At 34.9% G+C, this 27,119-nt stretch overlaps 1 protein-coding gene and 2 long non-coding RNA genes across 7 annotated transcripts in view; all 3 read right to left on the bottom strand.

Annotated features, from left to right (window-relative positions):
• Window positions 1-27,119, bottom strand: part of LOC141376089 (uncharacterized) — a 1,000,182-nt gene that overhangs the window by 286,525 nt on the left and 686,538 nt on the right. The gene's annotated exons all lie outside the window — the stretch shown is intronic.
• Window positions 1-27,119, bottom strand: part of pard3bb (par-3 family cell polarity regulator beta b) — a 679,872-nt gene that overhangs the window by 251,506 nt on the left and 401,247 nt on the right. The gene's annotated exons all lie outside the window — the stretch shown is intronic.
• LOC141376090 (uncharacterized) lies at window positions 17,562-21,474 on the bottom strand. Its single transcript, XR_012385234.1, has 2 exons — window positions 18,485-21,474; window positions 17,562-17,625 (listed from the first exon to the last, which is right to left on the bottom strand). It is a non-coding gene; the product is annotated as an uncharacterized lncRNA (long non-coding RNA).

The following is a 27,119-nucleotide window of genomic DNA, read 5'->3' on the forward strand; positions in this document are numbered from 1 at the left end:
TTGTGATGTGAGTGCGTGTAGTGCATTTCTGACAGCTGCGTGTGTGAATCTTGTTGGAAAATATGGCAAAAAGTCCTACAGTACATGATGGTAATAGTCTGACTGCAGTGTTTACTTAAGTAATTCTACTAATATATGCTCCACATATGCATATATTAGTGCATCTTTAATTTCATTTCTGAGTAGTTCAGTTATGACTTTAGTCTGATTAAGATCATCAAAAATAATAAAAGCAATAAAAAAAATAAAAATCTCTATTTGAAGCTTACGTAGGCCTAGAGTTCAAAGTTTATATTTAACTGAATAAACAGTTAGTAAACACAAGTACATTTTATTGAACATCATTTAGTTTCATTATCAATTACCATAGAAGAGCAATTTTTTCAAACAGTTTGTGATGCATTCTGGAAACAGGAGATGAACCCCTGGTCTAATTCGCCACCTGGCTTGAGAAACCTGTTATCAAAGACTTATTGTTGCGAAGGGATGCTATGCAAACTGGGGTAGTTCCAAATGCAGCTTTATTATAAGAATAGTCAATCAGGCAAGGGTCAAATACCAGTATAAACAGTGTAGTAGGCAATCCAGAAGCAAATCCAATAAAACAGGCAAAAGGTTCGGGGCAGGCAGAAAAGGGTCAAAACACGATAAACAGTCCAAAAGTCAAAAAACACAGGCAACAGGAAACAAGAAAAACGCTTACGTAAGGACAGCAACAGCTTAACAATACTCAGCAACATGTGTGAGTGGCTTCAACTGTGAGAGTTTAATAAGTCTGGATCTTGAACCGGTTGTGTGTGTGGCCTGACTGGGTGTTGTAGTCCATAACATGGCAGATATGTAGTTCAAGGAGTGTGAATGTTTACCAGCGACCTTTGTTGGTTAGCGATTGCTGGTAATCATGACACTTATTATTTGGGTAGCACACATATTCTGAATGCCTTCGACAGAGTTCAAAAGAGCCATTTTAATCTAGATTAATTTAGAAAAGCAGCCATGTGAAAGTGAACTGCACCAATAACAAAAAGTAACAGTCTATAGCTGTGAAAGCACCCTAAAACAATTATAAAAATGACATTAATGTCGTTTGCATTACCATTCAAAAGTTTGGCGTTTCTAAGATGCATCACCATTACTTATGCATTTTCATATCCATTACTTATGCATTACCATTCAAAAGTCATCTGCTCACTAGGGTATATTGAAAAATATAAATAGCTTTTTATTGACTGTGGATTAATTTTAGATTTATTCCTGTGATTAAAAATTATCAGCATCATTACGACAGTATCTTATCATCCTTCAGAAACCATTCTAATATGATGAGTTGATACACAGGAAACATTTATTTTGTGTGTCTGTGCTTGTGTGTACATGTGTGTGTGAAAACTGTGGTACAGAACCATGCAAATGTACCATTAAAATGTACTTTTATTCATCAAATGCAGATTAAATTGTGCTAAAAACTTTAAAGTTAAATAATAAAAAAAAAGGTTTCAATTTCCTCAAAGAATTCCCAAAGTAAAAAGTTCCACAGTTACAGTTTATTATTAAATGTGGTTTAACTTATAATTTATATCTGTGATTAAAAGCTGAGTTTTTAAAAAGTTAAAGGTACCATAGTTTCACAAAATTGTGAAGCAGGAAATTAAACACTGATAATTTAAAAGATCATTGAGCTCCATTTGCATAACAATATCTCCAATCATTCATCTTTTATAGGACTCTGCTGGTGGTACGAGTTCATAAAACATGTCTTTACACTGTTAAATACCAGGCTACATGCCTAACAACTTTAGACACAAACTTGTGGTTTAAGAACAAGTTTCACTGATCAAGGGCTAATCCAGAAACTACTCTTAAATTAGACTTTAAAGCACACAGTCCAGTGTTGGTGGAGGATCACAGGGAAATGTTCATTAGCAGCGGTCAGAGCGTCAGTAGAGAAGAAGAGGTCTGTGAGCTCCAGACACTCAGTACAGGCCTGGATTTGCGTGAGAGGAGGTTTATAAATAGCAAGCCGCTGATGTACCAGCCAGCGTGACTGAAATGTTCTCAGTACGAGCACAGTTCGTGTCACATACGTAATTACTTCTGTCCCACGGCCTGCTGATGGAATTAAGCAGCTTTTGAGAGGTCTGCTCTCTCGAGGTCTCCAAAACTCTTTTAGTTCAGAGGAGAGAGTTTTAATGTGTGTCTCGGGATACCAAAATGCTTTAATCAGACTCATGTACATGTGGGACAGGCTATTAAATTAAACACCCTCACCTGATTTAGGGAGTAGTCAGATGTGAGTTTGGACTTTTATGTCATCTTGTCTCACAAAACAATAATAGAGGCTGTAAGGTTGAATCCCAGTCCATACATACATTCCCATTCGACACCAAAAATAGGTTGCTGTCAAATGTGCACAGCTAGAAAAGTATACAGCTTGCTGCTTAGAGCTCTGTTTTTGGTGTTCAATATAGTGTCCTTGCTATAATGCAAGTGTGTGGTCATGTTGGTCACGTTTTGGTGACACTTCACACACAAAAGTGCTAACTGTCAATTGTACACTTTTAAACTAAGTATCAGATCAAAATCCCGCCTAAAGTTTCATCGTCACAGAAGAAAAGTAATGGACTTAAATTAAAACATTGACATTGCCGAATTATAACACGCAAACGCAAGAACTAAACACAGAATAAGAAACAACAAAGTTGTGTACCTAAAGATAATGGGCGTAAATCAAAAATGAAAACGTGTTTAGACAAAATCCGTTTTTCCGCTTAAATTAAATGTTGTGTGCTTACAGTCTTTTCCTCTCGCTCTTGTTCCTACAGTACATTCTGCACTTGCATTTCTAAAACATGCAATGAGAGTTTCATTTAAATCACAGGTGGGCTTCAGCGTCATCATTGGTCCACTTGTTGAGATTGACAATTGTTCTTCTAGCCAATCATAAGGGGAAGCTGACGTCACTCTGATGCAACTCATGGCTGCTCAGTGTGACATATATGAATTTGTTTGTTAACAGGAGTTTTAGATAAAACAGACACCTGTCAGTGATTGCAGGGGATTCATATAAATATTATATACAGTTGAAGTCAAAATTATTAGCCCCTCCTTTGATTTTCTTTTCTTTTTTTAATATTTCCAAAGTGATGTTTAACAGAACAAAAACATTTTCACAGTATATCTGATAATATTTTTTCTTCTGGAGAAAGTCTCATTTGTTTTATTTTGGCTAGAATAAAAGCATTTTTTTTTATTATTTTTTAAAAACATTATTATACAAGGTAAATATTATTAGCCCCTTTAAGCTATATTTTTTGATAGTCTACATAACAAACCATTGGTATACAATAACTTGCCTAATTACTCTAACCTGCCTAGTTAACCTTTAAGCTGTATAGAAGTGTCTTGAAAATTGTCTAGTAAAATATTGTTGACTGTCATCATGGCAAAGATAAAATAAATCAGTTATTAAATCTATTATGGCTAGAAATGTGGAATTAGAAATTGGAGAAAAATAAACAGGGGGCCTCATAATTCAGGAGGGTTAATAATTCTGACTTCAACTGTATACTGTAACTTTATAGACCTGTCTGTTATTACGAGGAATTCTTATCAAAATAAACATTTATAATGTAATATAAGACATCTGTCCTGTCCGCAGCATATTCACCTAACCAACTTGAAAATAAAATCTCTGTGTTGAAAATGCTTAATCATGCAAATTCACAATATAATTACTGAATTTTACTTGGCAATATCACAGAGTAATAGAATTAAGCTGGAACACATTAAGCTGATGTGAAAAAACTAGCGATGATGAAAACAGACTGTGTTGTTGCCTTGTTTTGTTGTCCCGTCTGGCCCAAAAAGTTGCACGTGATCACATTAAATGAAAGACAGCCAAACTGCGTCCAATCCTGTTTGACCCCCTAATCCCAGTTCGTTTGGCAAGTGTGAGCACTGTGCTGTGGTTGTGTAGTGTACACATGCAGAGTAAGTGCAAAGCACATCAAGTGTGAAACTGCGATGTCACTTTTAAGGGACTGTTGCATATGGTTTTAGAGCTCATTCTGTCAATGAACGGGAACTGTCATCGTTTGTCAAAGGTGCAAACTCCTCAGCAGACATCCGAATACTTGCAGCATGATGACCTGAAAGTGTATGAGCATCAATTTGATCTGGGGTGCGTATCCGAAAACCATCGTTAGCCAACTAAAGTCACAAGTTGCGTTGTTACAAACATAAATGGTTGATTTGGCGTTTTCCAAAATCAAATTCAACGAACATTCGCAAATTGCGTCACAAACTTGTATGTTTATAACTACACCTGTAAAGCTGTAGTTAGAAGCATATTTCCTGGCTGTGTTTTATTTTACTTTTTAATACTTGGTTGCAAATCATTTGCAGTCAATCACAGTTTGTAGTCTGGAACGAATGCATAACCAGATGCTAAGTTTAAATCCTGGTGGTGCTCTGCCAGGTCTCTACAGCAATCGTCTTCAGTTCCTGCTTGTTCTTGGGGCATTTTCCCCAGAGTTTTGTCTTCAGCAAGTGAAATGCAAGCTCAATTGGGTTTAGATTAGGGGATTGACTTGACCATTGCCTAACATTTCAATTCTTTCTCTTCAAAAACGCTTTGGTTTCTTTTGCAGAGTGCTTTGGGTCATTCTCCATCTGCACTGTGAAGCGTCATCCAATAAGTTCTGTGGGACTTGTCTGAATATGAGCAGATAAAATTGCCTAAAACTCTTGAGAACTCATCCTGCTGCTTTTGTCAGCAGTCACATCATCAATATATACAAGAGAACCAGTTCCATTGACAGCCACCATGATACTACCACCATGCTTCACCTCTTTAGAATCATGAGCAGTTCCTTTCCTTCTCCATACTCTTCTCTTGGCAACACTCTAGTTAATTTCATTTCAAATCCATTGTGTCAACTCCATGTTTGGCTCTTTACATCATAGAGCCAAAAATGTTAGAATTGTGTGGATTAACTGCAACTGTGTGGATTTACTGTAAGCTGGAACAAGTGCTGCACACATACAAACAGTAAACAAAACAAAAAAAATAAAAATAAAAATCTGTTTTCAAGTATCATTTTCACAGTACTTCTCTCGCACCACAGAGGAATTTGCTCATGCAAGTATGTCTGATAATATGATAATTTAAGAGGCGACATGCAGAACAAATCAAACAAACTAGCCAGACAGAGGTTCACTAACAGCCCAGCTATCAGCTTGGTGTGTCCTAGAAATATTAAGAAATATTCATTTATTCATTCAATTTTTGGCTTAGTTCCTTTATTAATCAGGGGTCGCCACAGTGGAATGTACTGCTAACTTATCCAGCATATGTTTTATACAATGCATGCCCTTTTAGCTGCAACCCATCACTGGAAAACACACAAACACTCATTCACACACACTACAAACAATTTAGCTTACCCAATTCACCTGTATCATAACGTCTTTGGACTGTGGAGGAAACCAGAGCACCCGGAGTTACGCCAACACGGGGCGAACATGCAAACCTATATATTTCTTTGTGGACTATATAACAGTAACTTGTAAAAATGACAACACAGAAAAGGTTTATATATAAACAACACATGGGAGGAATATCATTGAATCACTTGAGTGAAATATTAAAATCCTGACAGTCAATCTCAATCTCTTTAAAGAGTTGAGCATTTAAAGCAGTAGATGACAAACCTTCAGTGTCTGCTTACAATAAACACAGTGCTATTCTTAAATACAGTTATCATTCTTGCAGTACACCTTATGACTCATTCCACTATGTATAAAATAGCCGCTCTAGCGCATTTTCAAGATGGCTGCCAAATCAACTCTAACAGACACCGCAAAGAGAGAGTCGTCTTGAGTCTGTCACACAGAAAGATGAACCCCCAGAAGTTCACAGCGAAGAAATGTGTAGCGAATCATCTGAAAGGTCAGCTGTCGTCGTGTCAGTCGTGCTCTCCTGTCACACTCAGAAACACTTACTCTCAGTTCATAAGTGTAGGCTTCAGGAAGCAGCTTTCTGTGAGTTACACTCCTCCAAACCTCATGTCCCCGAGTCTGTCAATCAAACTCAACGGTGTATTCAGGCAGGCAGAGGATAGAGACACACGCGCCAGTTACAGTTCAGACACACTGACATCCTCCACAAACTGTAAACCTGTTCTCCATCATGCCGGATGACATTAATCACCTCAGCTCAGGTATTAAAAACCTCTAATCTTGGGCTGTTATGATATTTTTGCAGCAGGAGATGTATGGTTTTAATAATTGCCTACGGCGGACTTTTTAAAGGCATCTCATAATTACGGCTCACCTTTATTAGGTTAGCATGTGTAGCAGGGGTCGCTGGATCTCGGAGACTGATGGCTGTGGGTGGAGGGGTCTGTCACTTTTGGAGTGCAGGGTGATGGATGGTCACTCGCACTGGTAACCAGCACACACACACACACACACACACACACAAACCATTAAACCTGGCCTTCATACCAGCACACAGCCGGAGCTTTCTTCTTGTTTTGATGTAATAAAGATTGTATCGATCAATCAGAAAGTCATTATGAGCTCGATCACTGTAGGCAGGGCAGGTTTTGAATGCATGACTGTGATTGTGAGGCCACACAAAACTGTGAGCTGAGCTGAATAAATGTGCAATGAACAAAAGAAAAAAGTATAGGAGTCTAAGTCAGTAGTTGTCAATTCTTAGTTGGGGCCTCAGGAGGTAGCATATATATATATATTGCTGTCAATCCATAAAAAAAAAACATATTAATAACACTTTTTTTTAATTAATTGCGATTAATCACATTTAAAACACTGAAACTTGCAATTTTGGCTATTCAAATGTAAAATTAATGTAAGCGCAAGACAAAAACTATTTAAATTCAAAATATAATTGTTTATTAGAATTTTTGTTTAAATTGTAACACAGATTTATTCATGTAATCAACATACCCACAATAAACCATCAAGATCCTGGCTTGACAGCCATACTTATTACAGAAATTAAAACAGGCATGTTAATGCCATTTGAAATTTAAAACAATCAATGCCAATAAAGAAAAAAAGTTGGATTCTATGTGGACTGCAAAAAAATGCCAAAATACAGGCATTGCAGATATGGAAAATGGAAAATTATAATAATAATAATAAAGTATTGAATACAAACAATTGCACTCATTGTAAAGTTCCCGCAAATGCACAGAGACCCCCGGATGCCCGCAAATGAATGATAATCTCCTACAAATCGCTCGTCTCCCGCCTGGTCCTTAAATACGTTGCACACACCTCTCCACCGCATACCTCCTAGCTCTTCAGGTACGTCTCGCGTGCACACGCCCCTACTCAGATACGTCGCTCACTCAACCCCTGACACAGACACACACACAGACAGACACATACACACACAACGCGCCGGAGCGACTCCCTTCAGATTCAACACGCAGGATTGCTCTGGAGAGCCTGGTGATGCGATATATATATATATATATATATATATATATATATATATATATATATATATATATATATATATATATATATACATATATATATATATATATATATATATATATATATATTTATTTATTTATTTATTTATTTATTTATTTATACACAGTTGAAGTCAGAATTATTAGCCCCCTTCAATTTTTTTTCTTCTTTTTAAAATATTTTCCAAATGATGTTTAACAGAGCAAGAAATTTTTACAGTATGTCTAATAATATTTTTTCTTCTAGAAAAAGTTTTATTTGTTTTGTTTTGGCTAGAATAAAAGCAGTTTTTATTTTTTTAAAGCCATTTTAGGAACAAAATTATTAGCCCCTTTAAGCTATTTGTTTTCTTGATAATCTACAGAACAATCTACTGTGCTACAATAACTTGCCTAATTCCCCTAACCCGCCTAGTTAACTTAATTAACCTAGTTAAACCTTTAAATTTCACTTTAAGCTGTATAGAAGTGTCTTGAAAAAATATCTAGTAAAATAATATTTACTCTCATCTTGGCAAAGATAAAATAAATCAGTTATTAGAAATGAGTTATTAAAATTATTGTGTTTAGAAATGTGTTGAAAAAAATCTTCTCCCAGTTAAAAAAATAAACAAGCAGTCTAATAATATATAATTATATATATATATATATATATATATATATATATATATATATATATATATATATATATATATATATATATATATATATATATGTATGTATATTATCAGTCTACAGACTCAAATATAGGTAAAGTTTATAATTGTGTCTAAAAACATCTTTTTTTTAAATCCTGTTGACCTCACGTTGGTGGATTGCAGAGCTTGTGGAAACATTCATATTTCTATAAGCACATGCTTTGTTAACAGGGGCAGAATGTAAATTGACACCCAGCGGTTTATTATTGTAGTCCAAATTCAAAATATTTTTTCAACCAGCCTCTCCTTCGATGACTCCAATCAGAATGATGCCAGAATGATGATACCAACAGGAGCGAGTGTGCCTGGCAAAAGAAAATCTTCTATTTTTCATGGCTGAACAACAGCATAAACTACTATGACAATGGTAGCCTCGGTCACCTCAGGTATTGATAATGTGCTTTTTTCATTGTTAAATGCTACCAATTTGAGTTTGAATCAGATCTTAAAAATAACAAATTGTTTGAAATTGAACGCTATAACTCAACTATGACAACAGATATTAAAGACTCAGCATGTTGTTAAAGAGCTTTAATATGTATTAGTTAGATTCTAAACCTTACCAAATAAATGTTGTGCAGTTAAAATGTTAAGGGTCAATATTAATAGCTCTATATGATATTTTCAACACATTTCTAAACATAATAGTTTTAATAACTCATTTCTAACAACTGATTTATTTTATCTTTACCATGATGACAGTAAATAATATTTTACTAGATATTTTTCAAGACACTTCTTTACAGCTTAAAGACATTTAAAGGCTTAACCACGTTAATTAGGATAACCAGGAAGGTTAGGGTATTTATGTACGTTATTGTGTAACGATGGCTTGTTCTGCTAATAATTTTGACTTTTAAATTGTGTTTTAAAATTAACAACTGCTTTTATTCTAGCCAAAATTGAACAAATAAGACTTTCTTTAGAAGAAAAAAATATTATCGGACATACTGTGAAAATGTTCTTGCTCTGTTAAACATTGTTTGGGAAATATTTAAAAAATAATAAATAAATAAAATAAAATGGGGGCTAATAATTCTGACTTCAACTTATACATATATATATATAAATATAATGATTTATAGGGTAGAAATGCTGAATATTTGGTTATACTATTCTGAGATCACTTTGTGTGACAGTTCTATCTATAAATATCTGTACAGTTATATCAACCAACTCCTATTACGGTATTAACTGCCTGCTAGGTAACCGACAGTTTCATTGATAGGCTTAGCAGAATTAGCTGGCATACTTATAATTGCTCATAGTCAGCAGAATGTCTGTTGTGAATTATTAAAATAACGTTTTAGCAAGTATTAAGCAGTCTACATATACTTTAATGACTGCTAGTTGACACATATTGTAGTTGCAAAATTGCTTATGCTAAGTAGAATGCCTAAAGTACACGATCAAAATAAAGACTACCATTTTTGTTAATCCATTTGCTCAATGAGGGCACCATAAATAACGAGAAAAATCATAAAAAATGCAGAGAATCACAGCTCACAGAGTAGAAATATTAATTAAAACAGGATAAAAATACTGAAAAGTGCACTGAATGCAAATTCTTAGCTTAAACCTCTGAAGATGTGATTCATTAATGATTTAGCAGCAGACACGCACTTCGATTCAAAATTAAGTTTTGGTGCCTAAATCTAACAGTGAATAACCAATTGTTGCTGCAAAAAGCTCAGTGTATTTGTGAGCTTTTCAGTCACAGTCTGGAGGCAAAGCTAACTGAACAATCACATGTGCGCACAACACTGCAGCGCCTTTATAATCAGCCGTGACTAACAGAGATGGCTGAACAAAAGTTACACAGCAGAAGAGGTGACTTCATCACTTATCGAGATGTGTCTAAATTCATCCAAGTACACCTGGGGAAATGCGCTAACACACACAGAGAAACAAACAGATGGCTTTCTACAGCGCAAATTAATCTATCAATTCCAATCAGCGAAATATGGCAGCTTTCAACTTGAATCAACAACAAACTCACTCTCAATCGTGTACAGAGATTAGCGTGCGGGCAAACGCAAATGAGACAGAGAGAAAGAAAGAGAGAGAGAACAGTGCGGCATCAGGGCTCTCAACAGGCCAGCGCTTGGCAGAGAGGGGCATGTTTTCAAAGTCAAAATTACACAAGAGACAATGCATCAGACAATGAGCAGCACAGTCTGCTCTCGCCACAGCCAAACTTCAGAGGACTTCTGCACAAACACAAGCTGAACAATATACAATTTTCAACACATCTGCTCTAGGCTGATCAACTGATCAGCACAAAAATGTATTGGAAGGATAGGAAATGTTTTATGAAAATGTATGGCTCTGATATTTCACACTTATTCTTTAAGTATAAAAAATAACCCAAATTTATAATTGTACTTCATGTGAGATGACACTTATCTTTCTCTCAAACAAACATTCATTCATTTTATTGTCGGCTTAGTCCCTTTATTAATCCAGGGTTGCCACAGCGGAATAAACCGCCAACTTATCCAGCAAGTTTTTACGCAGCGAATGCACTTCCAGCCGCAACCCATCTCTGGGAAACATCCACACACACATTCACACACACATTCATACACTACGGACATTTTAGCCTAACCAATTCACCTGTACCGCATGTTTTTGGACTGTGAGGTTCGAACCAGTGATCCAGCGACCTTCTTGGGGTGAGGCGACAGCACTACCTACTGCGCCACTGCCTCGCCTCAAACAAACAAACAAAGCAATAATACAAATCATGTATTTGCACTTATTCTATCCAGTAACAGGCTGTTTTACTTTGTTTTTAAGCAGTCACACAGGTAACTTTTTGTTAACCATACCTGAGACCCTTAAGTGAGGTGTTCACAGTGTGTGTGAGTGTGTGTACACTTGGATGGGTTAAATGTAGAGCACAAATTCTAAGTATAAGACACCATACTTGGCAAAGTCATAACTGACTTAAAAAAGAAGAAAAAAAAATAATCTTGATTTCATAGTAATCCAGGGCTAAATGCTAGAGAGAGAGAAAGAGAGAATTTTGTTGGAGAAAAACAAAGAAATGTAAAAGCCTGAAGAAGGAGCATCTGGAAAGCATCCCAGCTCCTGACTGAGTGATATATGGAGAGAGAAAAACCACTCGCCGACAGCCAAAGAGAGAGAGAAATCTTTGTTTTAGACAGTAAGCATTTATCTGTCTCTCAATCAGCACACCTGCCTGTGTGTTTGTGTGTGTGTGTGAGAGAGAGAGAGAGAGAGAGAGAGAGAGAGAGAGAGAGAGAGAGAGAGAGAGAGAGAACTCCTGACTCAGTCTTTGAACATTTGGAGGTGAGAAGACATAAACACAGAGTCTGAAAGTGCCTGTTCAGCACACAAGCCTTAAATACATTTACAATGCTGTATAACCGTATACAAAATCTTCTCAGCTGTTTATTTATGTTCTTCTTCAAAAGACAAATATTGGACATCAAGCAGGAATCCAAACAAATTCGTTTAAAATAGGAAGTAAAACCAACAACAAAATAACTTTCAAAAGTACTTTTCTAGACTACATTTTGTAAATAATTAGGCCTACACTGCCTGACAAAAGTCTTGTCGTTGTTCCCAGTTGCAAGAGCAAAAAATATTAACTTGACTTCTAGATGATCGTTTGGAAAAGTAGCAGAAGGTAGATATTTCAGATGAATCATCTGTTGAACTGCATTGCAATCATCACAAATACAGCATGAGAACCACTGGAACCTGCATTGACCCGCGATTCTCCCCAAAAATCAGTCAAGTTTGGTGAAAGCAAAACCATGGTTGGTATACGGGCGTGCAAGAAATCTGCTTAGTGGATGAAAACATCAACAGCCTTAGGTATCAAGATATTTGTGCTGCCCCTTACATTACAAAACACAGGAAAGGGTAAATTCTTCAGCAGGATAGCGCTCGTCGTACTTCTGCCTACATATCAAAGTTCCTGAAAACAAAGAAGGTCAAGGTGCTCCAAGACTGACCAGCCCAGTCAACAGACATGAACATTATTGAGCATGTCTAGGATAAGATAAAGGAGGTGGCACTGAAGATGAATCCAAAGAATCTTGAAGAACTCTAGGAGTACTGCAATAACGCTTTCTTTGCCATTCCAGATGACGTTATTAATAAGTTATTTGAGTTATTGCAGAGGTGTATGGATGCAGTCGTCCAAGCTCATGCGAGTCACACTGAGAGTTCCACTGCACCATGAATTTATATTCTATACTGTACATTATTTATGTTAAGTGACAAGACTTTTGTCAGACCTTACTGTCCGAATTACATAATTAAAAATCAAGGCATGATCATTTTTTTTTTTTAGTAAAATAAGTGTAATGTAGAGGCCTTTGCCTTTCATATAAGTCACTTTTGTGAGTGTGTGTGTTTTAACAATACAATCATATTAACCATAACAATGAATGACATCAGGTACAATAATAAACATGGAAAATTGTACATAAATAAATAAAAATAATAATAAAATAAGATAATAAAAACTATCAAATTAAATAATATTTACAAAGTCATTATAAGATTTTGCAGTTTTTACACTTTTTTGCTATAAACAGTTTTTAAAGTAGTAATTAAACAATTTAATTCACAAAGATAATTCATCAAATTAGGTAATGATAAAGAAAATGTACATTTGTGAATATAATATTTACATAATAAAATAAAGACATTGCCTTTAAATTCTGTTATGTTTGTCATGAGAAAAGTTACAAGTTATATTACACATGGCAAAATCAAAGTTAAACTTAAATTTTGATGAAAAAAAAAACAAAACAAAAAAACGTATAACCGACCAAAACACTTTAACGTGGGCATTTGACACAAGCATGATCAATCGATTTGATATTTGAGTTACAAAAGACACAATTGGAATTAGGATTACCAAATTTAGATTTAGATGTGGGGTAGATGTTGTGTAAGACTTTTAAATGTAATTCTTCTTAACTTTGCTGACAAAATTTGTAAGGAAGGAGCCAAGCTTTCATATAAATCACTTTGATGCAAAATGATTGACTAGAAGTCAAATAATTAATTGTTGTTCCTAAAACTTGAAAAGGCAACAAGACTTTTATCAGGTAGTGCATATATTTAGAATTTTATATTTATATCTACAAATTAAGCACAGTAAAATAAAAAATGGAAAGGATCAGATAATCTTTATTTACAATATTTCTTTGAGTAAATTGTGAGTAAATAATATTTGTTTGTTTTGTTCTTTTCTACAAGCTACTGATGATATTTATTCATAAAAAAGAGAATATAAAAAATATATATTATTTATTTATTATTTGAAATTTATCCAACCTTTAAATATAATCATTTTTTCCCAAACATGTAACAAGTTAATTTCATACATTTAGCAATACCTCAATTCTTTTTCATTGCTGTATATGTGTATTAATTGTCCTTATTTATACAACTGCATTTAATTATTTACATTCTGCATTCTTCTCGCATTATCCACAAACATTGTTGGTTAAATTGTTTTGGATTTTGGCCAACTTGAGAACCACTGCACTACTCAAAATAAAAGAAAAAGAGAAAAGAAAAACACTTCTTCCGCACTTAGATGCATCATATCACAGCACAGAGAACATCTGAAACAATCTCCTCCATCTGAAATACAAATGATGACACACTTGCGCACACAGCCTGCATCAAGCTTTCATTCTTGCCAATTTAATTCCACTAAATTTCCTGGTCTGTTTCTGTTTATGTTCTTGGCATAACAGTTAAAACCTCAGACAGATATCCAGTGTTTTTCCTCTGTCTGGATCTGCAAAGAAAAACAAAAGCAAGGAAACTCATCTGCAAGCTCTCTGCTCGGGTCTTGTCAGCAAATTTGACTTTGCTGAGAGACGAATGACTGCATAAAACAAAGTCTTTAGTGTTAAATGATTTATCACAAACCTTTCAAATGCAGATAGTATTAAAGAAGACCTATTAGGCCCCAAAAATAACTTTTATAAGTGGTTTAAACAGTTGTGTAGCTACAGTGTGTGCATTTAGCCAGCCTCTAATGGTAAAATTAATTAATTAATTCTATGTTTTATAATCACACTTCATTAAAACTCTGTAGAAAAACTTGAACTGACATTTTCCCTTTGTACATGTCATCAGATGGAGAAGTCCCACCCAGTAGTGATGATCTCTTTCCCTGAGTGAGAAGCAGCCATCTGTCATAAGAGTTTTTGCACCGCAACTGCTGAAGTAATGTCATTGACTGCAGCATAGCATGGCGCTTCAAAATTTCTGCTTTCTGTTAAGTTGTTAATATTAAAATGAAAATATGAGTTCCTTAAATCATGTTTTCATTTTATTGTTACGATAGTGAAACAACGTAGCCAGGATGATGTTAATAAGGTTATAAAGTTCACTGTTCTCTTTGAAGATAGGCACCCTATAGAAGAGTGAAGATAGGCACCCTTATAGATAGGGTAAGAAGCTCTGGTGTTCCATGCCCTCCAGGAGGAGGTATCGGGGAAGACCCAGAATATGCTGGAGGGACTATGTCTCTTGGTTGGCCTGGGAACGTCTCGGGATCCCCCCGGAGGAGCTGGAGGAAGTGTCAGGGCAGAGGAAAGTCTGGGGTTTCTTTCCTAAGACTGCTGCCCCCACGACCCAGCCCCGGAGAAGTAGATGAAATTGAATGTATGAATGAAAAACTAACAATAACTGGATTGCTGGGGAATGGCAGGGCTGGACAAGGCTAAACAAGACTATATACAATGAACTGGCACAGGACAGCAAACATGAGAAGATTATAGAGATTATAAAATAAACACGTGAAGTGAGTAAACTAATAATGGGTTAACAAGAAGGGTGGTGTAACAATCACCAATTTAAGGACTGTAGATTGATGATGAACTACACACAAACCAAAAAAACTACCACTACCAGAATGCTTTGAACCAATCTCCCCTGCTTCAGCTGATGGTCAATTGGACACAGCTGCGGGTCATTCCCACTCATTACCAGGACTATATATTTCAGTTTGTGTCTGTTTTGTTGTTGCTCCTAAGATACCCGTGTGTTCTCTAACTAGTTTTGCCTTGTTTTAGTTTAGTTACAGTTTTTTTTTTTTTTTTTCATTAAATGTGTTCAATGCTGCGTTTAAATCCCACTTTTTTGTTTTTCCTCTGGACTTTTTTTTTTTTTTTTTTTTTACACTGGACCGTGACAGGTGGGACTAGACCAGGAATGCCCAAACTTTTACAAAAAAACAAAAACCAAACTTAATTTGAGGCTAGTGGGCCGAATAGTAAATATAGTTACATTGGGTAAATTCCTAAGTTATTTAACAACATTTAAAAATGACTAGAAAACAATGCTTTAAATTAAATAATAGATTTTTTTTGTTTACATTTTACAATAAAATTATTACAGTAAAAGCATTCTCATTTATAACAGAATTACACTAGTTTATGCCCTACTTTGGGCATCGCTGGACTAGACAATAGACAATAAATGACACAAAGAGACAACACAAGCCATGCACCCATAAGAAAACAGGACTAGAACATGCAGCCAATGAGAGAACCCATTAACCATGTTCACATAAAACACAAAACACAAAACTAAAGCACATGGCCACAATGTAAACACTAGGTCACATGCTTTACACAATACCAACACAAACAGAACGCAACACGTTCAACAAGCACACAATAAACGAAAACAATTACCGTGCACTCAAACATGCGATGAGCATGTTCTATCCCAGCGCAAACCAAAACCAAAACCAACTAGACCAGGGGTCACCAAACTAGTTTCTGGAGGTGTCCAGCAGATTTTAGCTCCGACCCTAATCAAACACACCTGAACAAGCTAATCAAGGTCTTACTAGGTATACTTGAAACACCCAGGCATGTGTGTTGATGCAAGTTAAAGCTTAACCCTGCAAGGACACAGGCCCTTCTGAACTGAAATTGGTGGTCCCTGAACTAGACTGAGCTCTTAAGAAAAAAAAGCAAGCTGTAGACAGAACAAACACACCAGGACAAGAGCGCGTATCCCGAGCACGCTGGGACTTTGCACGGCTGCGTCAAGCCGAACATGGCCAAGACGGTGCTCATTCAAAGAAGACAGACAATGACAGGAAATAGGAGTGCTTGACCTGAGAAAACTCAAACCAAGCACAACATACTAGACAGGACAGGACTAGTGTCTGGACTCTGCCACCAAAACAAGAATTAACAAGACCGAAATGGCAGAATCCTGACAACATTCTGTAAAAAAGGGGAATAATAAGCCCCCTTTAAAGGCTAAAACTCGCTGCATACATTTTCAAAAAACAAGAAAATGATTCATCCAAACATGTTGATCATATTGAGTATATCAACAAACTGATCAAGTTTCACCCGATATTTACTGTCTTTGGCATCAAATGCATTAAAATGACCAAATTTGAATCAACATTCCTTCCTAGCAGGAGGCTTGGCACGATAATCTTTGTTGTCTGAGCATGACAGCAATTTCTGCAAACTATATGAAACTCATAAACAAAAAATGAAAACAATTTTAGCGCATCAAGGTCTGGTTTTAATTTCAACCGTTTATCCTGACACACTCACTCTGGCCTTACTAAACACTGATTTTTGAACATGATAAAATGACAAGGAGTTCATTGAGGATACATCTACAACACAAAGATGCGAAACACTGACGTTCAAACAGTAAATAAACATGAATATTGTTTGTTTTCAGAGTAAAGAATCATATTATGGGTGGGTTGGGGGTTGTGACTGGTGCGATGTGACCTTCCGTTGCTCAGCGAGGGTCTGGATGAGCGGGGAGTATGAGTGGTTTAGCCCTAAGCTCTTCAGACAGAGATGGATGAGGAGTCAAACTCACAGGCGCAAATATTCTGTTTAGTGTTGCCTTGAGCAGGTGCTGGATATTACTTTGATACACACCGATGTGCAATAAAAATAAATAAATAAATAAATAAATAAAAAACTCCTGGTCTCAGGCCTGATCCTGAGTGGAGAAGTACATTTACACTTTTTTCATTTATTTGAGAGAGGGGAAATTATATTTTACTTTTTAATGAACCACATTTCTTTAAAGGAATGTTTTATATAAAAAGGCAAACATCATAAGCTGATTTTTTCACTGTATAGTATGGTGTGGTCTGGTACGCTACAGTATTGCTCAGCATGGTTTTTAATTTTACTGCAGTATAGTCTTGCTACAGTTGGGTGGTATTTGCACTAGTTGCACTGATGCTACTGCCATGAAATCATCCTTATATTTTGGGTCGTCCCATCCAGTGCTCACTAGATCTGACCATGATGCTATAATTTTTGGGAAACTTTTTTTTTTTTTTTTTTTTGCAATATTAAAATGGTTTAGATGTGCAAACCCACAATACAGTAATGCATAGGTCTCAAACTCAATTCCTGGAAGGCCGCAGCTCTGCACAGTTTTACTCCAACCCTAATCAACCCTAATAAACAGCTGATCCAACTAAAGGTGTTCAAAATGACAAACTATTCAGCAGGTATTAGTTGGAGGTGGTTGGAGATAAACTATACAGAGCTGTGGCCCTCAAGGAATTGAGTTTGAAACCTCTGGAGTAGTAGCTGCTATTAAAATATTTTAAATGTAAAGAGTCCTGTGTCATAAAACATCAACGCTGGTAGTGACTATTCTCTCTGACCAATTGGTAACCAGCAGTGTGTAAATCTCGCATTTTGGTAATGGTGTGTGTGGAGAAAAAAGATTGTGTGTACTGTAAAAATATCTGTAAATTAGCAGTTTTACATTTTTTTGTGATTCATGTTTTTATTTTTCCAGCTTATTGATGCTTTTGAAAGGCATGATGGGACCTTGATATTTTTTCCAACAACTTTTAACCTTGAAAAGTATGAAAACGTGACTTTATAAATATTTTAAACAGTTTAAAGTGATTTATTGTCTGGTTTGGTGCTGTATATTGCGCTACAAAAACCCATATTTTACTTATACATTATATTATTTCAAACTACTAAATTGGCAACATTAAAAGTCAACAGAGCAGAGATCAACATCCCATAACGCAATTCACAACCCTTAATAAATGAAAAACACAAAATATGGAAACTGTTCATTAGCAGATTTTTTTTTTACAGTTAGGAGGAAAAGTTTCCCTCCATTTTTACCAATCTTAGAAGCTTATGAAATAACAAGTTTGTGTCCAAAGAGATGGTGTAAAAAGCCCTAGCATTAGAAATATAATGTTGTCTTTTGTTAAAAAGTACAACAGGTCTGTAATGTAACCTTGAAGAACTGATTTAATTAAATTTGATTGATTTAACTGATTTCATACAGTTAGTCGCACCAAACCATGCAGTAGTGGAACAGCATCAATGTATGCCAATACATCTGTCATGCCAAGTTTGAATTTTGACACCAACTGGTATTGGTTTGCATTTTAGAAATTAATGCATGTTTGAACAGGCAGAATGGGGGGATGAGGGGGATAAAGAGCTGTTTAAACAGTGTATCTTGTTCATGGACACAACAACTTAACTCAATATTTTGTGCCATGTATACACTGTTAAAAAATTGTGTTGGGACAACATGAAGAAATTAAGTTTTTAGCGGTATAAACCTTAACTATTAAGTTGTCCCCCAAAAAATAAAGAATTGTGTTGTTTCGGTTCGATTTAAATAGGTAGTTTGAACAAACAACAAAAGTTTTGTTGAGTGTTCATTGGCAGAAAAGGAAAGAAAAAACAGGATCACAGTTGGGTTTTTCAGATTTGTGCCTGCTGATATAAGTGATTCCAGTAAATTTCTGGAACAACTTTTACCCGTAAATTCAAATATGTGCTGTTCACATATTTCTCTTCAGAGATTTCTTTTTAATTAGGTTTTATCTTATATAACTATATGTTTATATTTTTATGAAATTATAAAAGCTTGCTTATCATGTAAGGATTTTACAGTGTTTGTATAGTGATGTTTTTTATGTTCTTGTTTTTTTATGTTCAACGTAATTTTGTTCTGCATTACAATTTTTGAATGACCATTTGAATTTTTTAATTGTTTTGAATGACAAAATAAAGGAAACTGAATTGAAAACTGAAACTTCATACAGGCAAAAACGTTCTGGAATTTTTCCGGAAAAGACTATTCACACATCCATTTCAAAATACAGGTGTTTTCTGACATCATTAACCATAAATGAGCTCTGAATGGCTGTGCTTGAATTCGTAATCATACAGTGAGTTGATGGTTAATGGTTTCACTTTTGTTTTCACCATTCATGCACCTACTTTTGTTCCAGAGTAAACCAAAAAAAATATTACCATCCGAAGGCAGAAGTGTTAGACACAGCTAAAAACAGCTTTGTTTACAAATTTGACTACATTACAAATGCTGATGATATAAACAAACACTTTTGCATGATGGGATGTGCATTTGAATGTGTGCTACAGCTTGTGAGTAAAATGAAATTGCTACCAGGCCGCACAAAATAATCATTAATTATTTCCGTTTTACTTATTGAGTCTGAACGATCTTTTATTTTGAAAAATGCTTACATCTCTGTCACTTGAAGGCCACAATTTAACCTTAAATCTAGCAAAATGAGTAAGAAACATATGCCTTTAGAAAGGTTCTTTGTTAAGAGGAAAAGGCACAGTGAAGGACCCACGAATGCCAAGGAACAGATCTGCAACCCATTTGTCAATAAATAAGGTAAATCTAGCATGTATGTGCAAGAAGATCAACAGTTAGAGAGATCACAAATGACAGCAGCTTTTTAGGGGTCATTCGGAACATAGTAATTTTAGCTGACTAAAACGCAGCAGCTAAATGTTTCTAAAGAAGGATTCAAAGGCACTTATTCTAATTAAAAAAAAAAAAAAAAAACATTGAGGTGAATGCGTCTGATTGGCCCCAGTATGTCCCATGTTAACAAGTTCTAAACCTGAAAGCGCTCTTTCCAGAAAATTGCCAGAGCGAATTTACCAGTGTTTTCAAAATGGGCCCAGGCTCACAAGATCCCTTTCTTGAAAATCACCAGTTATTTTCCGGAAAAGTCTGTATGAAAGGGGGTTTAGTGTACAACTGTCTTTAGAGTTTACGTTCGGCTTTGTAATGGCAAATTTCCAAACAGCAACAGTACACACCACAGGACGTTTAAAATGCAAAAGGCATGATAAGACTTTCTTAAAAAGAACATTTGGAAGAAATTTTACATTGTGCAGTTGTAATGTAATGTCATAAAATCGCAAAAACATTAGTGGTGGGTAGTTTTCAACACATTCGAACAGTTTTTCAAGATTTATTTTTTACTGAATAACAACAATTCCCTTTAATTGCTAAGGCATAAACCTGTCCTTCATCAAAGCTGCTCGGGATGACAAGCATCTCGCAAACTCTGCATGAGACTAATTGTGTGCCTTGGCTTAATTCCCCAGGCATTTGACAATTATAAGAAACAGAACACAATATCTGACGTTCAAATTTTCCAAACAAAGTGTTCCCTGGTTTTGGCAATAAAGCGGTTTTCCATGACTTGAGCAGGAAAGTTGGACTGTTTGCTCTGGACCGAAGGCTGCTGTGGTACTGGGGTGTGGAGGGAGCTGTGGTCTCTGTATTCAGGCCAAAGCAGAAGGAGAATAGTTTTCCCAGGGTACTTTGCGTTTACGTTATGCTCTCCCTGTACTGCTGGCAAAATACCTCATTTGCCTGACATGCGCACACACACACGCGCGTGCGCATGCAGACTCTGCTAATAGAAAGCTACATCGCTCAAGAGCTGAGGCTTTAAAGAGAAAGAAATCTTATGCTCCTTCTCTCCACTCTTTCATCTGCACTTCACTGCAATTAAGGAGGAAGAAGAAGAAGGAACGAAGTGGCCACTCAGAGGAAGTGGATTCGACTACCCTCATACACTCAGACACAGACGGAGAGCTAGAGAAAGTGCATTTGAGGAGAGAAGAGGGGAGCTGGTGCCTATAGGGAAATGTCCAAAAACCTGCATGTCTTATATATGTAGACATGTGGGTTTTAAATACATGAACATTTTCCTTGGAAGTGATTTTCTCTTCTTAAGCATAACTTCCCCACAGAGATACTCAAGAGATACAACATTGATTGTAATAAAATTTGTTGCTAACAAGTTTTTTAGCTGAAAGTCAAATTTGCTAAAAAAATAAATAAATAAACAAATAATTTAAAACACTAACATCATACAGTCATAGGGTCAACATCATACAGTCATTGTCAATATTGCAGCGATGCATGTCGCACAGCTCACATAGAAACCTTTTCAAACTGTTTTAAAGACCAGTTTTCTGTTGCAACAAATTTACTGACTAAATGAACTTCTTCGATTAAAATTCTTTGGCCCTAATAAAATTTCCCCCTTTTCTTATTGATATAACTGAATTTCACCTGTGTAACAGAGGTACATGTGACACAAAAAACCCTAACTGCCTTTTAGAAGGCATTGTAATGTTGCTCTCATTTATTAAAAACAGCATAAGTGGTGAGATTTTGAAACAGAACTAGTAATTGCATTAATATAGCAACCCAATTGTGACTTCTGCAACTGTGGCCCTAATAATCCAAAATATGTATAAAACAATTTGAATTAAAAAATAAATAAATAAATAAAAATTAATAAATAAATAAATCTGTCATAGTTTTTTTTTTTCTACATGTTTCATTCAAATAAATCATTTACATCATATTAGGCTCTATTTTAACCATCTAGGTGCAAAGTCTAGATAAGGGCGTTCAAATCCCCTTTTGCTATTTTAAGGATGGAATGAACGAGCCTCCTCCAATCATCTTCTGTACTTTCTCTTTCTCTTTACTTTTCCTCTTTAGTTTTAGTAGACTCTTTAGTGAATGAGGGGACAGAGTTGTACACACTACACTGAAAACATTCATTAGCCTACATATTTAATTTAGTTTAAGCCCTCTGACATGAAGGCAGTGGTTTTTATATTTATGTAAAAAATAATAATTTTTGAAACATTTTATTCCTATATTTTTTTTCATATGTAAAGATAGTCGAGTATTTCTGTACATCCTGTGTGTATTAAGTGATGTGTATGCATTTGGATTCGCATAGGCACATAACCAACATGCTCTGCGCTGGACTTTGGACCTGCTTTTAGATGGTCAATGGCGCTGTCTCAGTTCTTTAAAAAAGCAACGCTTCAATGATTCGCATTAACACCCCTCTATTTTGGACCAGCACAACTATGAGTACACAAATTGTTGCAAATCAATTTGCTATTTAAACAACTTGGTACAAAACTTGGTGAAAATTAGGGCTGCACTGGTCTGAAAATAGCAACATATCGGGCAACATATCTTGGCCTTATTGAGCCGGGTGTATGATAGTGCCTACTATAGTATATTAAGACATAGAATTGTTAAGAGAAACAGCTGACTTTTTAAATAGCCAACACAACAAACAAGACTTTTATGGAATAAACACACAAGATGAGTTTTAATCAACCACAACTAGTATTGTAGATTACTTTTTGGACACTGACTGTAAATAAAAATATCCATAAATTAGCAGTTTTCCGTATTTTGTGATTCATCTTTTCATGTTTATTTTAATTTTTACCCTGTTTATTAATGCTTTTGATAGAGATTATGGGATGATTTTTTTCATTGACAAGTTAAAAAAGGTGAATTTTATTAACATTTTAAGAGACATATTGTCTGGGTTGGCGTTGTATATTATGGTATATATATATGTAATTTCTTTTACATTATATATTTTTCTAACTACTAAATTGTCATCAAAAGACACTTTGTTAAACTAGAGTTGAATTTTCAACATCAAGAGTCGGCAGAGCAGAGATCCAAGTCACAATTGTAAATAAACTGAAAAGACTTGTGAATCACAAAATACAGAAACTGTTAATTAGCAGATATTTTTTACAATGAGAAAATATTTTTAGTACTTGGATAACAAATGAAAGTCATAATACTTATTTAACTGGTCAAGTAAAATATGTTCCATCTTCAAGTGCCATTTGACAATACTTCAGGGGGTTAAGCCCCACAAAATCCAACAAACTTTAAGTAGCACAATAGACACCACAAAAACACAAAGCTGAAGGACATTGTGCAGTAATATACTCAATATTCACTGAAAAAACGGGTTCAACTTTAGTTATTGCTGGGCGTGGCGAATCAGAACCACCTTAATGGACACGGGATGATACTGGCTACCATCCTATATGTTATTATAGAATGTTGGCGCTGAATAAGCACAGGGAATCAAAACTTGTGAAGAAAAAACGTTCTCCTTATTGTGTTGGACGCTGTCCCGCATCTGGTGGCTGGATGCAGATTATTGCCTTGAGCTGCTTGGCCAGGGAGAGTTATGGGAGCTCTCGGAGCCGGAGGTGTAACACAATTTTGATGGGAATTGGATTCTGAGGCAGGAATCACGTGTGGGAGAGACCACCACTGCCAAGAGAAGCTGAGGAACATGAGGAGTGATAGAGAGAGAGAAAGAGAGAGAGCGAGCGCAACGTGAGAGAAAGCAGGAACGCAAAGGTTTTAGGGAGATTAAAAGCCCAGAGCGAGGGGCTCTTAAGACCATCCTGCTAATTAAATATGTCAAAGCTCATAAAGACGCATTGGGGCATTTTCCCAGAGCCAAGCTTTACCAAACACACCAAGTCAGCAAAGCCTTCACATCTTGTCAATAAACATTAGCCTGGGCATCAGTAAAACATCCACAAAATGGATTGGTTTATTAAACGTATTACCAATCCTTTTTTTCCCTCTCTCTTTCTCTCTACAGAAAAATTGCACATGCCAAAAGAGAGTCAATACTCAATAAGTGTATTATATGCTACAAGAAAAACTCACACAACAGGACAAAAACACACATACAGTATAGACACAGCGTAACCTTAAAGAAATACAAGCACATAACTCTATACAAGATCTGAAGACTGTTAGGATATAGTATATTCAGCAGACAAGCATGTGAGCTCCATTTATGTGTAAAAATCTATTAAATGTATAAACGAAATCAGTTTTGGAATTACTCAATGTCCTAAGATTTCATAATCTACTACAAAACGCGTGTTAGAAATCATCAGATATCAAAAGCTCAGACAAAAATGTGACTTCATAAAAATGTTAACTTAAAAAAAATATAAATAAATTGAATAATATTGACAAGAAAAAATCTTTAAAACAACTGTAAAATGTTGGATTATCTAGCACTAATGTAATGTGCAACACTGATTTTCTCAGTGTATTTCTTGGACTTGGCAAAAGTGGTACACGTCGTATACTTTTATAAAAGTCGTTGACTTTTATAAATCACCAAGGAACAAAGTTTGAGCTAAAAAGAAAATAAGTTACTGTAGAAAAAAACAACAAACATTTTCGATGGCCTGAGAATGAATAAAATACTGCCAATGTCTTTAATGGTTGAACTATTACTTTAAATATAATCACACTGCACACAGATACTTTTATCCCTTTCACAGCCTCATTACGTTTAAAAACACAAACTTTAGATTTTAAACTGTTGGAGGTAAAGGTGGATCTGAAATCATTTCAGGGTGCAGTTGTTTATAGATTTAGCTTTATTTCTATCCATTAAATTCACACTTGACTACATAACACACTTGCTACATAAAAGTTGTGTTTATTTGTAAAGATTAATGATATATATATATATATATATACAATTCTAATTAATCGCACCTTTTTAAAAAAATTAATCGCGATTAATTGCATTTAAAATACTGAAAATTTTCATTTTGGCTATTCAAATGTAAAATTAATGTAAACGCAAGACAAAAACTATTTAAATTCAAAATATAATTATTTATTAGAATTTAAATTCAAAATATATTTGTTTAATAGAATTTTTGTTTAATTTGTAACACAGATTTCTTCATGTAAACAACATACCCACAATAAACCATCAAGATCCTGGCTTGACAGCCATATTTATTACAGAAATAAAACACGCGCATGTTAATGCCATTTCAATATCAAAACAATCAATGCCAATAAACAAAACATTGATTTCCATGTTGGATTCTAAGTGGACTGCAAAAAAAAAAATGCCAAAATACAGGAATTGCAGATATGAAAAATGAAAAATTATAATAAACTATAGAATACAACTGTTGCACTCATTGTAAAGTTTTATTGCTGTGAGTTGAGAACATTAATTATAGAGTAGAAACAATTTTGCTTAATCCTGCTTTACATTCATCCAGTTGCTAAGACTAGAAGTATCCCGAAAGTGCACAGAGACTCCCAAAATGCTCGCAAATGAATGATAATTTCTCGCAAACGGGTTGTTTAATACATTGCACACCCCTCTCCCCCGCATCCCTCCTAGCTCTTAAGACAATACTCTAATTAAGAGTCATTGTCATATACATATACATTACCACAGTACATCTCAGAGAGTTGTAGAACTGACTATACGTTTCTTTGGGTCAAAACACTTACAAACACACACAAAAAAACGTTGTTGCAAGGAAAACTCCAAAATTAACACTTCAAAGTTGATGGAAGGTTAAAATGAAATTTGCTAATACTACTCTTGAAACAATTCCACCCCAGAGCTCCTCTACGATTATAATTATGACTTACTGCCTTGATTTAAATAATGATAAATTAAACAATACACTATTCCTATAGCAAAATACAAATGCAACATAAATTCACACTGAAACCTGCGAAATGGGTGCTAAAACGCATGTAAATAACCCTCTTTGTAGATAATTGCACACCTGCGAAACAAATGCTTGCGCTGCTCTTCTGCTCTGCGTCAACTTACACACTTCAGACAATGAAACGTTTAATGGTGGGAAGCCGGAGATATCAAGCAGGAATGTCCTACATCCGACTGTGAATGCAGCGCAGCTTATAACTCCTCTACAGGGCACAGGTCACATGTGTTCACAGTAGGAGACGCGTATTAGAGCGACAGGCCCCCAAAAATACAGTCCAGGAGAAACCACATCAGTCTGAATGAGGAGAGAATGAGGAAGAGAGATGAGAGCGGAAAGTCCCCAGGCCCGATATGCCTCCCTCGTTTGACTGGAAGAGCGCTCAGGCCAGGGGTGAAGAGGAGGAGCATTAAGGGGTGAACGGGCCAGAAATCAGGAGCTCAAGAGCATCTGCTGAAAAACATGTTCCAGCGACTCATGGGCCACACACCAGGCTCACTTTATAGTGAGTTGACTACCAAGAAGGTATCTTAAGTAAAATAAAACACATGTAAATAAAATAAAATTAATAAAACAAAGTCATGAAATAATAATAATAATTATAAATATATATATATATATATATATATATATATATATATATATATATATATATATATATATATATATATATATATATATATATATATATATATATATATATATATATATAYATATATATATATATATATATATATATATATATATATATATATATATATATATATATATATATATATATATATATATATATATATATATATATATATATATATATATATATATATATATATATATTTATACATATTTTACATAAATAAATAATTAAATAAAATAGTCTGGCCCTTTTATTGGAGTAACCAATTATTTAAAAATAATTAAAATAAAATAAAGTAAAATAAAATAGTTTGGCCCTTGTATTAGTTTAACCAATTATTTAAAAATAATAAATAAATAAATAAATAAATAAATAAATAAATAAATAAATAAATAAATAAATAAATAAATAAATAAATAAATAAATAAATAAATAAAATCTGGCCCTTGTGTTAGTGTAACCAAGTATTTAAAAAAAATAAATAACTAAATATAATAAAATCCGGGCATACAATGGAACAAAAAGTCAAAACAATCTTTTTAATCCTTTATAATTATTTAAATAGATAACATTAGCA

The sequence above is a fragment of the Danio rerio genome, chromosome 9 (genome assembly GCF_049306965.1).
Source record: "Danio rerio strain Tuebingen ecotype United States chromosome 9, GRCz12tu, whole genome shotgun sequence".
Classification (NCBI taxonomy): Eukaryota; Metazoa; Chordata; class Actinopteri; order Cypriniformes; family Danionidae; genus Danio; species Danio rerio.